The sequence below is a fragment of the Canis aureus genome, chromosome 36 (genome assembly GCF_053574225.1).
Source record: "Canis aureus isolate CA01 chromosome 36, VMU_Caureus_v.1.0, whole genome shotgun sequence".
Classification (NCBI taxonomy): Eukaryota; Metazoa; Chordata; class Mammalia; order Carnivora; family Canidae; genus Canis; species Canis aureus.
Window position 1 is genome coordinate 1890557 of NC_135646.1, and position 25577 is coordinate 1916133.

Here is a 25577-nt window from a genome sequence, read left to right on the forward strand (position 1 = left end):
TAAAGTGTTATTATAAACAAAGACAGTTTACTCCCTCAGAAGAATTTAAGTGCCAACCACTAAGAGACTATATTTTTCACACAAATTCTCCCAACATACACAACAGTAATGGCAATCATGTTGCTGTATTAAGACCCATCATATTCCCATAGTTCCCACACACATTCCAAGAAGCTCTCACGGTCCGGTTCACAAAATGACGTTGGCCAGAGGTGCAGCATCAAAGACATAAGGGACCTTGAAAGTTCTAATTGTCTAGAAGGGAGTTGATGTTCCTCTCCACAGAAAATACCAGTGGTCTTCAACGGCACAGACCTGCTCAACTGGGAAGCCACAGCTGGGTGACCGTATAGGAGAAAAGTTTAATCTGTAGGACATTTACAGATTAAAGATCATGTTTAAAACCATTCAAATAGGGATCCCTGGGTGGCGCAGCAGTTTAGCGCCTGCCTTTGGCCCAGGGCGTGATCCTGGAGACCCGGGATTGAGTCCCACCCACATCAGGCACCCTGCATGGAGCACTGCTTCTCCCTCTGCCTGTGTCTCTGCCTAAAGTGTATCTGTTTGTCTCTCTCTGTTTCTCATGAATAAATAATAAAAAAAATAAAATCTTTAAAAAAAAAAACAATTGAAGTAGTATTGGAAAACCATATGTATGTTGTTTTTGTTTTTGTTTTTGTTTTTGTTTTTTTTCTATATATTTCTGAAGTCAGTAACTACTTTTGGTGCACATACAGGCTGGACCAAGTAATATCTCCTCTGGCAAATCATCCCAGTTGAGTCACTCATTTAGCAACATTGATGAGTTTCATTTTGGGAATGCATGTAAAATTTTTTATCTACCTTTTTTCCCATTATCTTTTCTAAAAATAAAGAAGCCATGCTAATTGTTGTTCTTGCTATTGTTATCTGGTATTACATGTTCCTCAACGGAACAGAATTGTTTTTGTTTTCTTTAATTGTCTCTTCTTGACTTTTTTGTTAATAATTTATATTGGCTTTCAATGTCAGTAATTAGCTCGATTCTGGTTCTTGATAGAATTTCATTACAAATATTTTCTAGGTTTAAAAAATGTTTATTTCTATAAATGAATAATATTGAAACATAATTTTTTAAAGATTTTATTTATTTATTCATGAGAGACAGAAGAGAGAGGCAGAGACAGGAAAAGCAGGCTCCATGCAAGGAACCCAATATGGGACTCGATCCCAGGACCCCAGGATCACGCCCTCAGCCAAAGGCAGACACTCAACCACAGAGCCACCAGGCGACCCTAAACATAATTTAAATAAATATGTTCTGAAGGCTATTGTAGACTTACGGCTTCAGAATACCAATTTTAAAATATATTTGAACACACATAAATGTATGTAAAATTGATAGGTTGTGAAATTTTAGCCTATTGACTGTAGAATTAAATAAAAATTTATATTTCAAACTTACTATTTTGCTTACATAAATTTATTTTTTCAGTACTTTTGATGCAATTTAGTTTTTGTATTCTTAAAATACAGTTGACCTAAAAACTTTTTTTGAAAATCCAATTTTTCTGAAACCAAAGAAGGGTTATAATCCTCTGAAGTATCTTGCATTTAAGTAGATTTAAATTTTTCTGACATTTATTTTCTCATCACAACAGACAAGATTTTGATTAAAGCCAGAAGGCCATCAGACTCACAAAACAAACAGAGAAGTCCAAAAAGTGTCTGAGGCCCTTATTTAAGCAATCTACTGAGGATTATCACTAATTCAAATTTGTGAGACCTGATCCTTCTTCTCCTCTGCCTAAATGGCTTGTTTTTATGCTAAGCTTTCAAGAAAAGCAATGATGCCAAGATGAGCCTTCATCTTACAAAAACATTGATCTCACAGAGAAAAGGATTTGAACATTTCCATGTTTTTCCAAGTGCAAAGAAAGAAGCAAAGTCCTTTTATGAGATCAGTCACAATAGCACTAGACAGTGTGCAAGAAGCTACTAGTTACAACATCTCACAATTAATAGCTAATGCCCCAATCCCCCAGTGTACAGTACATCCCTCATTTGACCAGCCTGTCTGAAAACCCTCAATAATGTGTTTGGAAAGTAATTCTAAGAGTAAACTCATTGACATTGTGTTACATGTGACATGGCAAAAATTCTAATCTACAATCATATTAAGTGTAAAGCATCTCATTATAGAATGATGGTTGTATGGATGTTGGTAGGCTGGGGACACAGGACATAAGAGTTTGAGATTGGACAGAAGTTTTAAGTGAATTAGGAAGCTACAGAAGTGCCCACAGTGTCATTCAGGAGCCTTCTACCCAGCAGAAAAGACACATTCAACATAGCACAGGGAATGACTAAAGAAAAATAGAACAATGTCAACCCTACACTCCACCATTTGAAAATGTTCAGCAGGCTGGTTCTATATATAAAATGGTAGTGAGAGCAATCATACCTTATATGGATCCTCTAAGGATTGAATGAGGAGATGTCTAACAAGCATCTGCCACAGAGTAAACATAAAGGAAGAAGGTAGTGGGAGGAAGAGCATGAGGGTTGGGAGCAGAAGAAGGAGAAGGGTTTGACATAGTTAAAATTATTATCCGGGTGTGTGGAATGTGCTGTCAATGGTGCTGTGGAGGTACACACTTCTCTGTAGCATGAGTAGTGATTTAGATCTTGTGCTCCTCTGCTACACCGAGCAGAAATAACTGCATCCTTGCAGGGTGCCTGGTGCATGGTAGCTGCTCAGAAGATATGACTGAACAGGTGGCAAATGACAGCCCAGACACACTCGCTAGGCCCGGCGGCTCATAGCCACCCAACCAGCATTACTGGAAGATCTCCCTCCCTGGGCCCTGGCTGCCCCGTTTGCTCCTTCTGTCAACGTAGGAGATGGGCTCCAATGAGACACTTCTGCAAATATCAACTCTGCCTCTTTAAACTTTCCTGGCCTTTTTAAGTCCCTGGATAACTGCCACTTTATCCATGAGAGAACTGGAGTAAAATTTATCTTCCAATAATTCTAGAAGACGTTTGGAGAGGTTTCTGGCTAATTGCAATGTTCAGTAATTCCTGTGAACAGCGACTTTCCTGTCAGACACGCCGTGAGTAATGGGACATTTCATTACCCAGTCTCAGCATGTCCACGAGCAATGCTGAGAGGTCACCCAGCCTTCAGCCATCTGCCCTTCTCTCCCAAGATCCACTTTGCAGACATGGAGGTGAGGCCCCCAGCTTTTCCAAGCTTAAATTTCAAGGATGATGGTTGAGGGCAAATCCTCACGACAGTGTAGAGTAGTGATTAGAGGCATGGGGATGGGGTCTAAATTCAAATAACCTCTCCATTGCTTATGAGATGAGTGGCTTTGGGCAGTGTTATAAACTAAATTGTATCCCCTCAAAAAATTCTTAGTTTTGAAAGCTTAGCCCCCAATGTCACTGTATTTGGAGATAGGGTCTTTAAAGAGGTAATTATGGTTAAATGAGATGGTCAGAATGAGACCCTAATTCAATATGACTGATGTCCTTATAAGAAGGAGACACCAGGGACGCAGTTACCCAGAGAAATAGCCATGTGAGGACACAGAAGGTGGCCGTCTGGAAGCCAACGGGAAGAGGTCTCAGGAGAAACCAAACCTGTCACACCTTGGAAGTTCCAGCCTCCAAAACTATAAGAAAAAGGTTCATTTCTGTTGTTTAAGCCACCCAGTCTATGGTACTGTGCTGTGGCTGCCTGAGCAGCCCAATACAAGTTGGTTTTTCCAGCTCAACCCTAGGTCCCCTCTGCAAATGGAGATCATCGTAGACCCTACCTCAAAGGGCTAGCGTGGGGACTGAATGAGATAATGCCTATGAAATGCTGGACCAGTGTCTGAGACAAGAAAAGGCCTCCACATGTGTGAGGTATTTTAGTAATTCAGCTCATTAATTTAAAATATGGGTAATACAATGTCCAGAGAAGTTAAATCACAGTTCAAAAGCTGTCAGTCATTTGACAAGCCTGATTTGGGAGACAGGATCTCCAGGGTCAGGATTTAAGAGAATGGGCTTGATGACTAGGTTCTCATCATCTAATGCTACCTTGCTCATCCTCCTTCCAGCAGCTGCCTGCACTCCTCATTCTTAACAGCATGGTAGGGCAATGGTTAGGGATACAGGGTCAGTGCCTACACTGAGTTCTGGCCAAAGGCTAGACACTGTTCCAGGTGCTGGGGATTCAGAGGTGAATGAGGGAGACAAGGTCCCAGCTGTCATGAGGCAAAGGTTCCACCAGGAGGAGGCATATGTTGACTAAAAATACACAAGCATGATCATTTCAGAGAGAGATGCTCTGTAATTATGTGACCACCAGGATGGTGAGAGGGAAGCCCCCTCCAAGGGAAAGATACTCCAGCTGAGACCTAAATATCGAGAAAGAGGCAGGCAGGACAAGATCTAGGGGAAGAGCATTTAAGCTCAAAGAACAGGATGTACAAAGGCCCTGAGGTATACCAAACTGGGACACTTAAGGAATGGTGTTAAGAAGAAATTGTGATGGCTCATTTGTCTTTAGCACAATTTGCTGCTATTCTTCTACTCAAAAACCAGACTTACTTTTAGATTAGTCCAAGAGGTGTTCATTATCATGACAAAAAAGAAAAAGAATCTCTTCATCCTTTTCCAACTTAACTGAAACCCAAAATGTAGGCTGATTTCAAAGGAAAAATCAAAAGGGAGTTGAGAGGGGAAGTGGTGGCAGAGGTGAGCTGAGCAGAGACAAAGCTGTGAAAACACAGTGTGTCAGAGCTGGGGTGAACTTTGGGGGCAATCTGCCTCATTGTAAGGATGAGGAAGCTGAGACCATGAGCCTTCAAGGGCTTCACTGCAGACCTACAGCAAGACAGTAGCAGAACCAGGACCACAACACAGGCCTCCAACTCCAAAACTACACAAGGCGTTTCATTATATATGGCATATATAATATATATTAGCCATTCTTGTTCTAACTTACTAGGAATTCCAAATCCATTCTAAGTTAGAGATAAAGCAGAACACCTCTTGGGAAAACCAAGGCAATCGGAACTTCTGACAGGAAGCAGAAGCCATTGGAACCCAGCATCCTGACAGCTCTCCACAGCACAGCTGGACTATGACTATTGCCTTCCACAATGCCTCTTCACTTTTTAACGTTCATGGCCCATGAATACGCACCAGAAAGATGCATCAGAAGGTAAAATGCTGCCTAGAAAAAATATATATATATGATAATAAAGGGCATGAGTAGTCCTGAGGCCAAAGGCTCTCTCTACAGACTCTAATTCAAAAGTTGGACCATTGTAGCTTCCAGTGGAAAATGAGATAAAAATCCAGGTTATAAGTAGCTTTAGATTCATACTTTAAAATCCTCAAGAACCAGGCTCTGTTTCCACAGCTCTGTTTTACATGCTTATTTTAGGAGTTTCTTGATGGAAACCTAAACCTTGAATGTTTTTCCACAAACCGTTAATCTTTAAATATAATTCAAGGAAAAGGCTATGTGGCAAATGCTAGCATCCAGAATTGATGAAAAACAAAAGAGGCCTTGGGTTTTTAGAAGTACCTGCAGGCTGGGGCCTTAGGAACCAGTTCCTCCTGTCACCATGGCAACATGCATGGAGGTGGCACAGCATCTCAAGCACTTCCCCTCGTTTCTCCTCTGAAACTGGAGATCATTTAAGGTTACCTAGGATGGCATAAGAATAAAGAAATTAGGGAAGGGAGGAAGGAAGGAAAACTTAAAGGTGTGTATCATTCCCTGGAAGTCAAGATAAATCATGGAAACTCATAGTTCTCTAAGTAAATTTCCATCTCTTTGTCCTCTTTTGTGGATTCTCTCCAAGTGAAAAAGTCAATTACTCTCCCCACACTTGCTCAAACTTGGACCTATTGCATTAATATCAGCTTAGCAATATCTGTTTGTTAAGTGCATGCTGTTACCAGAGCAATTTGTGGAAGCATAAAAGATAGAGAAAATACATTATCTCGGGATTCTAGGTGATATAATCTAATTGAGAAATAAAATTAACATTCTGAAAATTATTTAAGAATATTCTTGTGCTAGATGGTCTCCAAAGATGGTTCCATAATTCCTCTCCCTTTCTACAAGCATGCTGCTCCACCCTTTAAGAGGTGGAGTCCATTTCCCTTCCCCTTCTAACTGGGAAAGCTTTGTGACTTGCTTTTGACCAAGATGGTGGTAGGACCACTTTAAGAAGACCAGAAAATCTGTATAAAGAGGCATGAATAAGAGTCTCAACCTACTGGTAAGAGTTTGAAATTCACCCTAGGGATTTTTAGATGAGACTTTTCCCAGTTGTGATTTACCGTCTATTTTGAGGCATGACACTGGTGTCCTACCTTTTACCTACTGATATTTTAGAGAAGTGGTCCTCAAAATTTGCTGTACATTAGCAACACCTTGGGAACTTTTAGAGCTCTCAATGTCCAGGTTACACACCAAACTGCTTATGGTAAAATCTCTTGGAGTAGAACCAGGCATGTTTTTAACCTCCCTAGATGATTCCAATAATGTAAACAAATTTATGAGCTAGTTTTAGGTTTTAGACAATTGCCCTTTTCAACTCTAGGCATAAATGACTCAAAAGACAATAATCCTTTGAACTGTTCAGCAATCTAAGAATATCTCCCCTAATATGTGCCATCTCAAAATGCCCAGAGTGGGCACCTTATATGTGACACTGGACCTGAGTCTTTAGAATTTTTTTTTAATATTTTATTTACTTACTTGAGAGAGAGAGAGAGAACATGAGCACTGGGAAGGGGCAGAGGTGGAAGCATGCACCCAGCTAAGCAAAGAGCCCAACATGGGGCTCAATCCCAGGACCCTGAGATCATAACCTGAGCTTAAGGCAGACACTTAACCAACTGAGCCACTCAGGTACCCTGAGAATTTTTTTATCTCCCCTAAAAAGGTATCTGCTAATGGCACAGTGGATGATTGACTATCCATTTTGATTATGCCTCATTGTAATAGCAACACAATAATAATTAGCCACATTTTATTTAAAAAAAATAAAATTCATGAAAATGAATCAAGCTACAAGCAGGTTCCCAGGTGCCACCGACTGAACAGACTAGGCAAGAAAGCACAATATCCATTATAATCTCTTCTTAACTAACCTAACTTGACTTTCAAATAGAAACCAGTGAAGATATGGAGAAAAGAAGAAAATACCAAAAAAGAGAGGAGAAAGGATGAGCAGAATCCAGGATTTTACAAAGGAGGAAGCATTAGACACACACACACACACACACATTCAAAATCTGACTCCACCATTGCCCTCTCAAAAGCAAAAGTTTTTAATAAGAAGAAAATCCCAGTAGCAATAGAAAACAAAAAATAATATCACTAGAAAATCAAAAATTTTGAGGAATTTATTAAAGAAGAAAGATAGGTGGTATTAGACTAAGAATAAAAGAGACCTGAGAAAATCAAATCCATGTGTAAGAGAACACTGCTCTGGATTGGTTCTATGAGTGCTCTAAATTCAATCAATAGCTATAAAGAGTTGGAGGAAGCCCAGAGATATCATTGGATTAACTAATTGAATAACTATATATAAAAATATGCACTTACCATCCCTCACTTCATTTCCCTGAACATGCAATGAAACAGGAGTAAGATGTGTAAGCACATAATAAACAAAAATTTAAAGCATAGCAAATATTGGTCAATAATGATAATAGAGTGAACAGGTCAAATATTCCATATTAAAAGACAAAAAAGCCCAAGTTGAGTTTACAAATATTTATTTTCCATTTACAAAAAAACACATCTCAGCAAAATAAAACAAGACCAAATATTGAAGAATGTAGAAAACAAATTATATCAAAAAAGAAGCAAATGTAGCAATATTAATATTAAATCAAAGTCAAATCAAAGTCAAAAAACATTAAAAGGGAAAAGCGTGGGTTCCATTTTGTATTTATTCTTTAAAATATAATACACTAAGAAACCATAACACTAAGATCAAGGATCTTTATGCAGTTATCACGATAGCTTCAGATATCATGTCTTCACACTGAACATTTTTCTTAGTGAAACCTTGAAAGTGCACATATAATTTAATCTGTGTGCTTGGTTTCCACTGGGTCTCAGAGAGGTGGTTTTGAGGAACCCCTGAGAACACTGTCTGCCCTGCCTGAATATAAAAGAAAGAAAAAATGACAACAGGAAGCAGAGTGTTTTTCTAAATAGGGATTTTATTTATATGTGTGCCTGATTCAGAGTCTGAGAGGACTTTAGTTAACTTCACATGATTTGGGGATTGTGTAAAAGCCTGACAGTCCCCAAACATGAAGGTTGCTCAGTTCTGTATTTGGAAGAACACCTCAGAGACAGTAAGCCCTCTCCTTCTGGAGAAATCTGAGCTGATGCTGGAGATCTTCTTGCAGGATGGTAGAGAAAGGACACGTGCATGAAATGGGTGGTCAGCTGGACTGTTTCATCCAGATATTTTATTGTAAACTCACAAACCCATGAATGGTACCAATATAAACTGAATAACCACATCCGAGTTGGCAAGTAAATTTTTTTAAAGATTTTATTTATTTATTTATTTATTTATTTATTTATTTATTTATTTATTTATTTATTTTGACAGAGAAAGAGAGCACAAGCAGGAGGAGAGGCAGGCAGAGGGAGAAGGAGAAGCAGGCTCTCAGCTGAGCAGGGAGACCAATGCCAGGCTTGATTCCAGGACCCCGGGATCAATCCGGTACGTCTAATCGGAGTGACCTGAGTTATAATTTCCAAACCTTCACTCCCCTTGCATCCCACCCCCACAGGAAAGCACATACCTCCCAGCCTTGATCGTGTGACTTGCACTGACCAATACAATGTGAGTGGGCATGCCCCGCCAACTAGGAGAAGATGCCTTACACATGACTGTGGTCTGGCTAAGCATCTTGTGCCTGCATCTCTCTTACAAGATGGTCATCTTAGTTTGCTAAGACTTCTGTAACAAAGTACCACAAACTGAATATCTTAAACAGAAATTCACTCTCTCACAGTTCTGGAGGCTGAAGTCCAAGATCAAGGTGTCAGTATGGTTGGTTCCTTCTAAGGTTGATAAGGATCTGTTCCAGTCTTTCTGTTTGACTTGTAGGTGGCCATCTTCTCACTGTGTCTCTTCACATGGCGTTCTTCCTCGGTGTATGCCTCCAAGTTTTCTTTTTATAAGGACACAAGTCATATTGGATTAAGGCCACTGTAATGATTTCATTTTAACTTGATTACCTCTGTAAGGAACATATCTCCAAATAAGGTCACATACTGAGTCAGGACTTAAACATATAAATTTTGTGAGGATACAACTCAACCCATAACAAAGAGCATATCTCAGAGAGAAGCTGCTCATTCAGTATGGAAGAAAGAGGCCATGTGTAGTAGACCTGCTAGAGACCTGTGACCCTTATATTACATGAGCAAGAAATAAATGTGTATCGTTAGCCACTGAGACTTAGGGTTTGTTTATTACGCAGCACAATTCACTAAAATCTGACAATGATGCTAATTTACTAGGTGATCTAATAGCAATTAACTAGGAAATCCCTTTAAAACCAGAGTATCTTACCCTGTAGGAAAAGGAACTCCACCAACCATTTTCGATGAGCAGTTAGTTGTATGGCATCAGTAAGCTCAGAGGTGCCTAAAATACAGAGATAAGGAGAGCACATAAGTGATGGGAACCACAAAAAGAACTCCTGGGTGAAATAAGGAGAGCACTTGGGGACTCAGCCCTGCCCCTTCCATTTCTTATGTTCAAAGTTAGTGGGATTTCCAAAGAGCAATCCGTTGAGATAATCATGGTGTCCTAAGGTGTTCTTATAAGCAATATGGAGGAATTTGTAAGTAAATGGTGTCCAACATTCAAAGTACCAAGAGTAAAGAATTTCCTACTCTGTTTATTCAATGTAACATGGCAGATGATGTCAAAAGAAAAATGAGCTCAGACCTCAAGTGTTAAGTTCAATGTCTACATGCTTATAACAGAAAGAAGTTTAAGAAAAACTTTCTTACTCAACTCTTTATTATCTTTTGGACTATTTTTTCCCCTTACAAAGACAGAGAGAAAGTCTGCCTAAAATATTTTACTCTCCAGACAGATAGGTAACATGTTATAGAAAATTCTGCTCTGAACTCCTAACCACTGGACTTCAAAGAAAACATCTCAAAGCCATTACAAGCGACCCATGATTTTATATTTTTACTTCTCTCTACCTTGGATTTGCTTTCTGACATTTCATTGTAATCCACTGCTATAGCCTTCCAATTACTTCTATTCCCAAGAAATTTTTTTCCCTAAGTCATAGGTTTAGATAGTTTGAGTTAGCCCAGAGAGGATGAAATCCAGCCCTAGTTTTGATGGGCCTCAAGACTTCCTCTTCATCTGAAGGATGTGTGTAGCTTTAGTTGGCTCACAAGGCCATAAAAAGATCACACAGTCAGATCATTAAGAGCATGGTGTATGGAGTCAGACAACCTCAGCTCAAATACTCCGCCATGTGCCTTGAGCAACTCTTTAACCTTATAGGCCTTACTGTGCTCATCTGTCAAGTGAGGCCAATGATAGTACCTCGCTCCAGGGAAGTTCTAAAGATTAAGTAAGCTAATGCCCCTATGTACCCGGCAAATTGTAAGGGGTCAGTGAATATTCATTATTATCAAGATGGCTTTGAAATCCTCTTCTGGAGAGAGAGCTAGCAAATTGGTCACCACTGGTCCAGATATGCCTAAGTTTTGGTTTGGGTGGCCTGGGAATCTTGGCAGCTTTTGCCAAAGGCATATCCAAGTCTGGAACTACTGTAGGGTTCACCCGTGGCCATAAGAAGGAGGAGGTAAAGTTTGCTCTCTCTCCAGTACCACTCATTCACAGAAGAAAAGAGGGAAATGTTTCTGTTTCAGTGTTGAGTATACCATCACATTTCTCTCATTCAACAAATATTGACAGTTCTCACCATGTACCAGGCATAGTACAGGAGGTGGGGATGCAGCAGTGAAGAGAAATACAAAAATTTTTTGCAATTTGGAGCTTCCATTATAGTTGGGGGTGGGGACTTAAAACAAATAAAATAAATTAATTATTCTTAAAAACAAGAGTCACAAAGAATTACAGGGCCTGGGACCCTCCCATAACATTGCACCAGACTCTGTTGCCAACTAGATTCACTCTTCTCCTCTACTAAACATATTTCCAGGCCCACAATGTCTTGTTGCCATTGGTTGACATACATTTTAAGGTCCAAAGATGAAACAAATGCTTATGGAGTTGGAGTCCACAGGTTTTAGGTCCAGTCCTGGCTTGACCAGACTTAAGCATGTAACTCTGGCCATGTCACAAAAATATGAAATTTAGCTTGAGTTTTGACTGTGTAAAATAATGGAATTGATCAATCACTGGTTTTCAAAGTGGTCTTAGGACACAGAAATTTCAACATTACCTTGGGACTTAGAAATGCAAATTCTCAGACCTCGCTCCAGAACTACTGAATCATACCCTTTCGGAGTGGGAGCCAGCAATGTGAGTTTCAACAAGACATTTAGACTTTTTCTTAAAAAAAAAAAAATCAATCTCAATGCAAATCCCAAAAGAAAATCCATCTCCTTTTAGCCAGGCCTCCTCCAGAACTTTTATAAGCAATACTCAATCTAAAATCTCACTTTATGATCTAAAAAATAATTTTTTTTACAACTTACAGTCTTTCCAAGTATGGGAGTTTAAAAAATATTTTGTGCTTTTCTCTCTTAACATTCTTTTTGTGCTAAATTACAAGTATGTTTGATTCCACTTCATAAGCTAATTAGTGATGGTGACTTCCAGCCTCTTTCCTGTAAATTCCTTCAAATCCTGAGTGCCTACTTTCCATGTTCACTGCATATTAACAATGCCTGCTAGCACAGAACCTCCTTCCCTTGCGATTCTCCAGCATTTCACACAATGTGAAACAAATAGCCTGTACCCCCTTCCCCATAAGGAAGTGCAGCTGTTTTTAAAACAAGACATGAGCATAACTCAACAGGACAATACAACCACCACCATGTGAAATGGATGAGGAGGTGAAATGGATGTTTCACCATGTGAAACAGGAAAAAGAGGAACTCCTGGCAGATATCATTAGGCAGAGTGTTCAGGGCAATCCAAATAAAATGTAAGTGTGGTGCAGTTGCAACTCTTCTTTTACTATTTCTGAGTATTTTAAAAATTAATTTTAAATTTTAAACTAAAAATTCTATTCCCTTTCCACACTCTCAGCACTTGGATGTGAATTCTTTGTCTTTCCCAACAGTGTTCCCACTACCTCATTCCAAGCCATCATAACCCCATGCCTGGCCCACTGCTATGCTCTTCTAAGCTGTCTTCTATTTTTCCAATGAAGACTTGATATTGACCAATTTTGCTCAATGGGTGGAGGCATACACTGTTTCAGGAAGGACATTTAAGTATTTCAAAGACTGTTGAGGGTGGTCCACCAAGAGTGGCTCGGTGTGACAGATAAGAGCAAAGAGTGCCAGAGTCTCCATGCACTTTCTCTTATAACTTTTCATTCTCAGAACAGAACTGAGTTTTCCAGGAATATTCAGATGGGATAACTTGGATGTATGTCAGCCCAAGCTACCCTGTTTGAAGGCAATCTTTTTTCAGTCATCTGGGGGAACATATTTTTGTTTGTAAAGAGGATAAAGTTTCAAAGTAAGGACCCATTCATGGACAGCTATCTCATGGAAGCTATAAACATTTTTTGAGTTGTTTGTTTACTTGTCCTTAAAGATAATTTGGCAAAGAAGAAGCTAGCTCACTTCAGGACCCAAAGTTTACTGTGCGTAGTTTGGCTTTATTTGCATAATGTTAATATTACACAGAACTCTCTGGTTCCCAAAGCAATAGAAAAATAAGATGTGTTAACAAAACTGCACAGATGAGCAGTAACCAGAATCAGGGATTGTGAACTTAATTATGAAAAGTGACGTCCAAGAAATTAATGAATCAGCTGTCTCAGAATATGGTCAGCAGTGATGATCTCGAGGTTAACATCGTGACCAATGAAACAGACTAACATTTATCAAGAAATCACTTTCAATCACAATAATATATATTCTTATCTGAAAATTGGATGTGAGGCTATACTAACCGTTCCCTGAGACCCTTCCAGCCATAATATTCTAGTATTTGATGATTACACAACACCTTTGAGGTAGAGCTGATTATCATCCAAACTGCCCTTGAAGATCTATTAGCCTAGATGTTATATGAGTTCCCAAAGTAGAATCCAGAGAACCAATTCCAGGCCTATCTACTCAATCAGGGTTTTGCCGCAACTACGAATAATTACAGTTTTATCAGAAGTCTTAAAACCTTTATTCAAAGTGCCACTAATTCAGAAGCAATCAACAAGTAGTGGAGAAACAGAAGATATTTATTAAAGAAAAATTACCTGGCTTGTAAAATCATCCATATGGCTCTGGCCTGCTAGACAATGGTGGGAAAGACCTCATAAAAAAGGGGGAGAGAAGTAAGCTTGAAAAGGAACAACTAATTGAAAATGTCCAAATGCAGACCAACTCCCTGGCAAAAACAACCTATGTACTGTGATTTATGGGATTCTGGGAAAAGCCAACCATACCAAAAACACTACCTACCCTAATCAGCCTTTGTTAGGCTTTAAATTTTTCTGTTATTCATTCTTACTTTCATCCTACTCCTTGGATTGGAAACTTATGAAAACTTCGAAATATTATCAACCATTACCACCTTAACAGAAAATTCTGTTTTATCAGATTAGCTACTCGCACCTTCATCAGGACTCCATCAGAGAATACTAACAGGTAAAGGTTAGAATGGAGGAAGAATTTATCTAAGTCTAGAGCCTCTAAAGGTTAGGAAAAATGGAGTGACATGGTGAGGAATCCTGAGGTCCAAAAATAAAGAGAGAGAAGTAAAGCAAGTTTAGGAGTAGGGAGAAAGAAAAGGAAACTAACATTTGATGCATAGCTACTGTGTGCTAGGCATACCTCTAGACGCTTCACATATATGTTTTCATTTTATCTACAGAATAACCTACTGGTTAGATAATATTAACCACATTACAATATTTTTATAATAGCTATATTATTTTACAGCTGATAAAACTATAGGCTCAAAGGAGATAATAGATTGTCCAAGTTTATAGAGCTAACAAATTTACATTCAGATCTCTGCAACTCCGGAGCCTGGGCATGTTTCTCTCTACTACAAGGCTTCCTAAAATTCAGAAATCTTATCTCTAAGACTTGTGTTCCCCAAGCACTTCATTACTTACTGAGTAGGCCCTGAGGAAGAAAGGAATGGAAACCCCATTTACCCCCTTCCCAATTTTTCTTTAAACCAATGTTTTTCAAATTTTGCTTTTAGCCATGAAAACTTGTCTTCAGAATAATCTTAAGTAAAACCCAATCCATCTACCATGGTAGCCCCAAGGCCTCTTCATGGAATGACATGGGTGCCATAGAGAAGCTTTAAAACCACTGCAAAAAAAAAAATGGAAACAAATACTCCACAACTTAATGTATATCAATGGCTACTAAGCAAATGTAAAGGAACTCCAAATCATTAGTCATTAAGAAAATGCATATTAAAACAGCAATGTATAACCATTACACACCTACTTGAAAATCTAAAATTCTAAAAACCAGGTTAACCAAGATGTAGAGCAACCGAAACTCTTAAATATTGCTAATGAGAATGCAAACAAGTAGGGCCACTTAGAGAACAGTTTGGCATTTTCTTATAAAGTTAAAACATACCATTACCACACACAATCCAGTAATTTTGCTCCTAAGTACTTATCCAAGAGAAATGAAAATATATGTCCACACCAAGAATCATACATGATTAGTCATAGAGTCCATAATCAGAAAGAGCCCAAATGTTCACCAACAAGTTAACAGGTAAAAAAAAAAATTGTGGTATTCCATACAATGAAATAAGAATCAGCAATGAAAAGGGAAAACTACTGATACACTCAACAACATGGATGAATCTCAAAAATATGCTGGGTAATAGAAAGCAGACACACACACACACGAGTATACTATGATTCCACTTACATGAGATTCTAGAAGAGACAAATCTAATCTACAGTGATTGAAAGCAGGTTAGCAGTTATGTAAGGTTGGGGTGTGGGATGGAGAAAAATTGTGGAGGAAGGACTGTGTTTTGGGCTGACAATGGTATTTTATATCTCAGCCACATGATGATTTTGTGGGTGCAGAAATTCACTGAAACTCAAGGAACTGTATACTTATACAATGTGTGCATTTTACCTAAATAAGGTTGGTTTATTTAAAAATACCACTATAATTACCAATGAATTGTTGAGAAAGATCTGGGCACAATTACATAATCACTCAGGTGACATTTGGTCCTTTCTTCTCATTGAATTTTTTAATTTCTTCCAGTCTCTAACTCAGCTCTGCTCTCTTCTACAGCCCCATGAAAGATGGCAACTCCATCTGTCCTGCAAACTTTCAGCCGACTTCATTACAAAAATACCCCAGGACCAAAGCCAGAGCTAATGAGCATCTTAGACCACTTGGAAGAAGAAAGGCTATTTTTTGGCTGAGGATAATTGAGCTTCACTTCAAATCAGAATCTAAGCTATTATTTTCTCTGTACCAAATCCAAATCACTCAAATTCCTGAAGTTTGTCCATGGTTATTGTCCACCTGATGCCAAAATTTTCTGATGAAAAGTGAAACATTCAGCCAGTTGTGTGAATTCTTTGTCCTGAAATCTAAAAGCTCAGCCATCTGGCAGGTTAGCAGAACAGCTGAACAGTCAACTGATGCTCCTACTATAGATGGAGAAGCCACAGAATTGTGCGGATAAGATCTGCAAAAATCAAAATGCAAAGGCCCCATGCCAATGCTCCTCATTATTAATAAAGTGGGATCCACAGCATAAAAATCATGGAAATTTGGAGTAAAAAAAATCCTGTCCTACTGCCTCTGTTTACAGAGAAAGAAATTGAGGAAACTCCTTCCCATCCTTTAAAACCTTGATCAAATGCCATCTCCTCTGGGTAACCTTTTTCCACCTCCCCCAGGCAGTTATCTACTCTGGCTCCCACAGCTGACTACTAACACTTACCCCATCACATACAATCTATCTGTTTATGCATCTGTCTCCTCCACTTGTACTGTAAACTACCTAAGAACAGGGCCATAAGCTCTGCACACTCAAATTCAAGAACATAGAGTGTTCTCAAAGAATGATTATTAGATGAACTTCAGTTGAGAATCTGGATAAATTTGCACTCCAAATAGATTCTTTCTCCATACCCGTGTTGAAATGGTGGTAGTGAAATTCAATAGAAATTCTAGACTTACAATTAGTCCTGGGCACTAAAATCTGAGGTTGCATGTTCTTTGGACAAAGAGAACAACTAATAAAACAAACTGTAATAAGTCAGCACAGTTCCTAGTATATTATACGAATATTGTAACTTAGAGAAATTAAAATACAATAATAAACATTTGATGTGTTAATATGAGCTTAAACATAATAGTGATAGTAACTAACATTTGAGTATACAAGAGGCTATTCTGAGACATTATATTGTATTGTATGTTTAACATAATTGTATTTCATCTTTATTACTAAAGCTATATAGAACTTGACGTTACATTTTGAGACTGATCCTTACATCTCCCCTACCTGTGACTAAATGAAAACAAAGATGACGGATACTAATTAAATTCATTGTGTTGATCATTTTGCAATATAAACACATATCAAATCATTATACACTTTGAACGTATATAATACATATATCAAATCATAATACATCTTAAATTTATACAATTCTAAGTGTGAACTACATTTCAATAAGACTGAGAAAATAAATAAAATGGACTAGTAAGCCAAATGAAAAAACTTTTTGAAATTAAAAAGGAGAGAAAAGAAAAAGAAAATAAATAAAATTTTTAAATGACCGTTGTCAAACTTGCATTAGCAATCTTTGCTTTCAGATACCATGCCCATGGACTATCATGACTTTCCACTTTTAAAAATTAGACTTACTTAAAAAACTGAAAATATTCTTTAGACGTCAGATTATTCTTCTACAATATTTTGATTAAGAATGTAAGGGATAGGGACACCTGGGTGGCTCAGTGGTTGAGTGTCTGCCTTTGGCTCAGGGCGTGATCCCAGGATCCGGGATTGAGTCCTCCTTGCATGGAGCCCACTTCTCCCTCTGCCTGTGTCTCTGTCTCTCTCTCATTGTCTCTCATGAATAAATAAATAAAATCTTTAAAAAAAAAAAAAGAACGTAAGGGATAAAAGCATGCAGGTCACATTTCATTAAATGAAAACAATGCCCTTTAAAATCCTGAAGAACTGAACTTAGAATGAATTTATATGAGGCACATGTTCCCAAACTTTGGTCCAAAATATTTTCCCTGTCTGTTGTCTGTCATCATGGAGCTGGAGAAGATTCAGTAGATAAGGCAAAGTATAAACCTGACAAAATGGAATCTAGTCGGGACTATCGGATTGGAGATTTCCATAAAAGTGAAAAAAAAATGACTCTTTCCATGGAAGGCTTAAATTCAGTTGAATTTGTTCAATAGTAAGCCCTTTGGCAAACAAAATTAATGAAGTTTTTATTTAAGATTTTATTTACTTATTAGAGAGAGAGAAAAAACACAAGCTCGGCAGGGGAGGGGCAGAGGGAGAGGGAGAAGCAGACTCTCCACTGAGCCCAATGTGAGCCTCGATCCCAAGACTCCAGTGTTCATAACCTGAGCCGAAGTCACACACTTAACCAACTGAGCCACCCAAGTGCCCCTGGAGACTCTTTTTTTAATTAAAAAAATATATTGGTGTGAAATATATATCTATATTGTTATATATATATATATATATATATATATATATATATATATATATATAGGTACAGAAGCATTTTCAAGGTAGCATCTAGTTATTAGGCTCTTGATATTTCCAACCCTAGAAGAAAAAATGTCGTCTGCTTCTCTTAACCATTCAGAGCACTAGAATAAAATCTTGGACACAAGGTCTTATACACAAGATTCAAAAATGAAGGTTTATTGAATCAATGAGTGAGTTCAAATGATCTTTTCTCTTTTTTTCCAGCCACTTTTCTACATCTACACTAAGTCCTTAGAGACTATTGCCCACACAAAGAGTCTCTGCAATTCTGTTCAAGCCACTTCTAGCCTCAGGCAAATGCAGAGCCTGCCCTTTCTTCCCTCCATTACCCACCTGTCTTTGACTTCTCAGGGCCCCAGTTGCTCCTCTTGACCACAGTCCTTATCTCACCACAAGAAGACCCTCCCAGGGACCTACAATCTCAATTCAGGGCTTCATTTCATTTCTAATTTGTAATGACTTGGAGAAGACACTCAAGATAATCAGGGTGCAGAGGTGGGTATTTTTTTTAATTTTAACAGATTTCATAGCTTTCCCAACTGATTATAAGTGTCCAAACTCATGAAGAAGTGTGAGCTTTAGGTGAAACCTCCTATGAATGCTCTTGAAGTGGACAAAAATAATTGTATGATTTTAATATTGCGGGAAGTGAGGCAAAACTATATAATGTAGAGTGGAACAAAATACCTGTGTTTGCATCTGACAAATGTGAGTTCAAATCCTAACTATGCTGCTTACTGGTAATTTGAGTTTGGACACTTTCCAGAGCTTTGATCTCTCACATGTAAGAAGAATGTCATAGAGCCACCGAAGGCCTGAATGAGATTGCTAATTGAAGGAACTAGAGGCACATAATGAGCATTCAGGAAACGCTAACTGACCTGCCATGCTTCTAATTTAAGAAACAAGAGAAGTGACCATTAAAATTATAAACCCTAAACTCTATGACACCTCTGGTTGAGTTTTGGGGATATGCCTCAAAAAAGCAATTTTGTTTTCCTCCTTGGTAATATGTTCTTGTCACAATCAGGACACTGGCTGGTATGTAATGTCTTTTACTTGGAGAGCACATAAAAGCACATAGAAGGGCAATACGGATTGCCTTTAGGGCAGAAAACAGTCACAACACAAAGAAATAACTCACCTATTTTATAGCAAAGTCCAAAATAGGCACACAGCACTTATAGGAATTCAAGTGTATGTGCATGCGCACACATGAGCGCTTGTGTGTGTGTGTGTGTGTGTGTGTGTGTGTGCAGAGAGAGAGACAGAGACAGAGGTGGGGCAACTATTCAAACTTGCCCTTAGACTATACTACCTAGGGACAAGGAGGACATGACCAAAGCACTCTGAGAAACCACAGGAGTTGAAATATTAAGAGCAATTAGAGACTTTTAAGGATAATCTTGTCTTACACTGATTTTAGAACCTAATCCCTGAAGTAAAATCAGATGCCACTTCCTATTAAAAATGTGGATTCCAATGGCAAAATACAAACATTTGACATTCACACACCACTTTTAAATTTTTTCCCTGATTTCTGTCTTTGTTTTAGTAGTATCATTTGATTTATCTGAAGGCTAAAAATGTATTTTATTTTTTTATTTGAAACATAATGATATGCCTTTAGGCTTCTGATTTTCAGCAAATTTTAAGCTGTCAAAGTCCAAATACTGAATCATTATTGCCACAAACTAAGGCCATTCATTAAATTACAAGGAGAGGGTCAAAAGAGCTTGACTTTGGAATTCTTGGAGCAGCATGGTTTCTCTGGTCTATACCATCTGCCTCTGGGAAGCCTTGGGTCATCCCCATATCCAAGTTGAAGCTGACCATATTGTTGGCGTGTGATTTTGCAGAATGATGTGTGTCTCTTCATGGACCAAGAAATACAAAGAGCATTTTAGTTATTTTTAATGTTGCTCTTTATCATGGTGGAGGCCTATGATGTAACCATGAATCTTGTAGTACTACCCACTCTCCACCAGAAAGGCTTTTTATCACTGTCCACTCTCTTACTCAGAAACCTGATTTTTTTATTTTTTTTATTTTTTTTAATTTTTATTTATTTATGATAGAGAGAGAGAGAGAGAGGCAGAGGCACAGGCAGAGGGAGAAGCAGGCTCCATGCACCGGGAGCCTGATGTGGGATTCGATCCCGGGTCTCCAGGATCGCGCCCTGGGCCAAAGGCAGGCGCCAAACCGCTGCGCCACCCAGGGATCCCGAAACCTGATCTTTTTAAAAGAGAATTTGATCACAAGCAATATATACATATACTATACAACCAATCCGTTTTTAAGCATGTAGAGAAATTGAGTTCCTGAATAAAAATCATTTTGAAGAAATACAAAATTCAGGGCAATTCTAGTTAAAAGGTCGTCCTGTAATCTTTGGTGCTTCTTCATACAACCTGCAGAGAAAATCCTGGAAAGGCAGAGATTTGACAGCAAAATATTTGTGTCCTACCGTCTGTGGTGGAAAAGAGAAAGTCGTGTTACTTGTACTTCTCTGAATCAGCCCTGTAGCTCATCTCCCAGCAACTCCTTTGGGCTGACTTCACACCATCCCCACATGTCTTTAATGGAGATTTGTTATAAACCTGGGAAAGCCTTGGTCCCTACAGAGACACACCTAGAAAGAAACTCGGTCAGCCCATACTACCAAAGGGAGTGAAAGTAGATTTGCAAGTAAAAGAGTAGTTCCAACTCCTTGAATTGGCCACACCATACTTTGCTTTTCACAGCCAAACTTTCTGAGTTACTCTGAGAGTGACCTCGACACACATCAACCTTTTACACCTGTGATACCACCAACCCCACTATGATACAGATTCCTCATATTATAGACACTAATCATCTATGAGTGATCAAAAGGAAGCTTCTTCCCCTCCATCTCTCTATGGATGACCTTCTCTTTCCGGAGAACCTCTGCTGACTTGGCTCCTGGGCTTTTTGCCATCCTGATTTTACTTCTTGGACTGCTCCTGCTCGTTCTGCCTCTCCTTTTCCAACCCCAAGAAGTAGCTGGTCCCTGAAGGAATGCTCTTTGCCCTCTCCTCTATTTCCACTCATCATTGGCTATTTCAGCCACGCTCAAGGTTTCAAGTCCATGTACTCGTGTGTATGGCTCCCAAGTCCCTCTCTCTCTAGCCATGACTTCTCTCAAAAGTTCCCATACTGATTTCCCAGATGCTTTCGGGATATCATGTCAACACCTCCAACTCAAAATGCACAACGCAATAAATCATTTCCAGGATTTACTACCTATTTTTATTATTTGCCCTTCTACTCTCTCAGTTATGCAGATTGAAAACCTTAGAGTCATTCTCCAAACGACTCTCTCCTTCATTTGCTAACCTTCAACAAGGTGCAAGAGCTTGGTAATCTCAACTCCTCAGCGTTTCCACCTGCAGTGTCTCCACTATACCTGCCATTGGCCCAGTTCAGTCACTTCTCTCCTGCCATCAGGAATCCTGTTTTCTTTACCTCTTTTATTTTCTTCAATTCATCTTCTAGAATGGGAAAAATTGTCAGTAGCATGATGACAATGACTGAGTTTTTATCGTTGTTCAGCCAATGCCTACCAGGTTCCATCCTAAATATCATGCTTTTAATTTATGTGAGTACAGCCCTGATCATGTTATCTTTCCTTTTCTCTGATCTTCATTATTTTCCTAATTAAAGAAATGCTGTTTTGGATAGATAATGACCATGTCAATGGAAAGAGATCTCAGAGAATGCCTAGTGACCTAGAGTAAGAGAGAAAAGCTTGGGTTCTACCTGCATTTCTGACACCTATTCAATATGTTAGGAGACAGATTTTGGAGAAAACATAATGTGTTTGGGTTTTGACCTCAGGAATTTGAAATGCCAGGAATTTGTGGGATGTTGGGTAGAAATAGCCATAGGCATTGGTGATCATGAGAAAAGTCTCAGCTAGAGCTGAAGGATTTAGAGATAAAAAGGCAGTCCACTGAGCTGTTAGGTGTTTCACCTCTGGAGCCAGGTTACCAAATTCGAACCCATTTCTCCTGCTCACCAGCTATGAGAATCTCTCAATGTTCTTAACTTCATGCCTAATTAGCCCTCATTCTTAAAATGGCTTTTTGGGACACCTGAGTGGCTCTGGTGGTTAAAGCATCTGACTCTTGGTTTTGGCTCAGGTCATGATCTCAGGATCTGGGATCAAGCCCCGAGTCTGGCTCCACACTCAGTTTTGAGCCTGTTTGTCCCCCTCCTTCTACTCTTCCCCGCACCCGGCTCATGTGTGCTTCCTCTCTCCAATAACTAAATAAAATATTTAAAAATAAATCAATAAAAATAAAAATAAATAAAATGGCTTTAAAATCCCAATCTCTTAGTTTGTCATGAGAATTAAGTATCATGAGAACAGTGCCTGGCACACAGTAAGCACTAGATAGGTATTTGTTATAGTTCTATACATAATAAAGATTTAAGAGTGAATGAGATCCCTCAAAGAGAAATTAAAAAAAAAAAAAAAAGGAAGAGAAAGAACATGACCAGAGATTGCTCTGAGGAATTCTGGCCCGAAATAGGTACTAACTACAGAAATAATAATACATGGCTCTGACCTTCATGAGATTTATGATCCTATGAGAAAGGGCATAGCTTCTGTAGCTGAGACACAAGGACAATGTAACAGGAGAGCAAAAAGTAGAAAACTTTGAAAAAGAAACAGAATCTCTGTAACCAAGTACTATATCCACTTCTTAGGCATAAGTTCTAAGTGAAAAAGGAAGAACAAGATGAGAGAGAAAGCGTTCCTTTCATGTCAGGGCTCAGAATATGAAAATAATGATCAGTGTTGGTTTCTTCATCATCTGAAACCCCAATCTAGAGCTGAATCTCCAGCATTTACCTGCAAGAGTCCTTACCCTGAACCTAGGAGCATGGATCCTGGGAGCATTCTGTACTGGGGGTGTGGGGGGCGGTTGGAGATGGCTGACATGAGGGACACTGCCTGTGACCACTCTGGTGCTGGAGCTAGGTTTGAACATGCAAAACGACCAACCAACCAAACAAACAAACAAACAGAAGGCCGAACCCAGGAAACTGCATACAGGACAATTACATTCAACCCTGTTTGAATATTTCCCTCCTCCTATTTATAGCTTCTTCCCCTTTATTAAAGTTTCCAGTGATGTCACATTGCACTCTTTAGGGGAATGTGTTTACTTCTGCCAGCTGCCAGCTCTGATCCATCCCCCCAAAGAGCAGTAAGTACCAGGGTTTGGCCAGGGAAAAAGAAGCTACTTCCTGGCACAGTTCATGGGCCCAGCAAGGAGAGGCACAGCAGTGACCGAGAGCTGCTCAGGGAAGCTCAAGGTGAGGAGGCCCCCTCGGTCCCTTGTTTTCACTAATCCCCGGCAGAGACTTCCATGGCTGTGCCCCCCATGGGGATCCCGAACCCAACGTCAGGAAATCTGAGTTGTGATCCCAGCTCTACTCCTATCTCCCTCTATGACATTGAACAAGTCACTTAACCACTGCGCGTGCCTTGATTTCCTCATTAAACAGAGAGGTTGGGTGAGATGGTGTAGAAGGCACCTTCTGTGTCTCTCTAAATTGTCATGCCCTATAAAATCTGATGGGTAAGATTCCATCACAGGAGCAAAAACCCCAATTTCTCAATATTTACCATAGCTTATGCTATTATTGCTTCACATAAAGCCAGCTGCAGGTTTAGGCAACTCTCCAGAGCAACTGGCTCCCATGCAGTCCCATTTCAGGCCAATTCAGTCTCCGACGACCATCTGTACCACCACCCGGAACATATGGTCTCACTAGTTACATGTAGGACAGGCTGGCCCTGGAGAAATCATACCTGGGCTTTCCACGGCCTTAGCTGATAAGGGATATACCTCTTGTCCACTAAGTCGACATTGACCAGAATGAGTCACATCCCTGCCCTGGTGTTAGGGGAGGAGGGGCCCGAGAAGGAGGCGAGAAGTGGAAATTTCCATGTTCTCAGAAGGGGAGAAGAGCTGGATATTGCTGCATGCTAGTAATGTCCACGCTCAGTCCCCTATCCAGGACAGAGGCTTTTTACTTTTCCAGTTGTTTCATATGAAGTTCTGACAGTGTTTTGAGGTCAATAGAAAAGATATTATATTTTCATTTTACCAGGGAGGAAACCCAGAAAGGTTGAGCAACCAGTGCAATGGCACAGGGCTGCCTAATGTCTAGGATGAGACTAGATTCCAAGTCTCCTGCTCTCTGCTTCCCAGTGGTTTAAAGAATGCCAGATTTATATCTAGTGACCTACATTGGAATCCTGATCGCTCACTACATTGGCGGCCATTGCCTTCCCCGAGCCTCAACTTTCATATCTCCCTTAACAGTATCAGAGACCTAGTGCAGGGTCTGCTTGAGAGGATTAAGTAAGATAATCAAAGGGAAAGCATCTATCACAGAACAAGGCAAATATTAAGTAAGCAGTACATTTTGCCCATTTAATTGCATCACGGCATCCTCAACTGCTCAAAGACATACTATGTATTCTCACATCCAGAAAGCCCTGCATCGATGTTATAAATAAATCTGAAATAGAATTGTTTTTATTGGAAATCAACTATGGGGAGACTTTGACCCCTTTGGAGGCCAGGGAGATGTTACATTTTCCCCAGCACCTAGTGAAGTACCTAGAAGTACCTAGTAAAGTGTTCAAAGCACAGGCTTGTAACAACTGGGTGACGTATATGCCTGACAAGTAGACTGCATTGTGGCTCCTTTTTGTTGTTCCCATTCCTGTTTTGCTTCTGTTGTTTTCATTCCTTTTGTGAAATGGAAGGAAGGGAGGGATGAAAAGAAGGGAGGTTGGGAAAAGAGATGCTATGGGCGGAGTATCTGTATGCCTTCCCCCAAATTCCCATGCTGAAATCTACTCCCCAGTATTTGGAGGTGGGGCTTTGGGAGGTGATTAAGTCTTGGGGATGGGGCACTCATGAATGAGGTTAGTGCCCTTATAAGAAGGAAGCAGAGGGATCCCTGGGTGGCGCAGCGGTTTAGCGCCTGCCTTTGGCCCGGGGCGCGATCCTGGAAACCCGGGATCGAATCCCACGTCGGGCTCCCGGTGCATGGAGCCTGCTTCTCCCTCTGCCTGTGTCTCTGCCTCTCTCTCTCTCTCACTGTGTGCCTATCATAAATAAATAAAAATTTAAAAAAAAAAAAAAAAAAAAAAAGAAGGAAGCAGAGAGTTAGCTTCCTCTCTCTCTACCATGTGAAGATATAAGAAGTCAGCCATCCACACTCCAGAAGAGGGTCCCCACCAGAACCTGATCATGCTGGAACCCTGATGACAGACAGTCTCCAGAACTATTAGAAATGCATTTCTGTTGTTTATAAGCCACCCGGCCTATGACACTTTGTTATAGCAGCCGGAACAGACTAAGGCAAGAAAGAATATGCCATTCACTGTCTCTGAACAGGGGATGAAAAACCATTAAGGACAGAAGAGGGTGTGGCTATTGATGTGAAGAATTCCTGAACCGTGTTCTTAGCAAGAAAATGCAAGGTAAGAGAAGAAATTCCTGGAGCTGGACACACAAAATTGCAGCCCTATATTGAATGGGCAGGAGAGGCACAAAGAGAAGG

General features: G+C 39.6%; 1 long non-coding RNA gene across 1 annotated transcript; it reads right to left on the reverse strand.

Annotated features, from left to right (window-relative positions):
• Nucleotides 1–8129: 8129 nt before the first annotated feature.
• LOC144306025 (uncharacterized) lies at nucleotides 8130–15164 on the reverse strand. The gene is made up of 3 exons (XR_013373051.1): nucleotides 15116–15164; nucleotides 9606–9680; nucleotides 8130–9270 (listed from the first exon to the last, which is right to left on the reverse strand). It is a non-coding gene; the product is annotated as an uncharacterized LOC144306025 (long non-coding RNA).
• Nucleotides 15165–25577: the final 10413 nt, after the last annotated feature.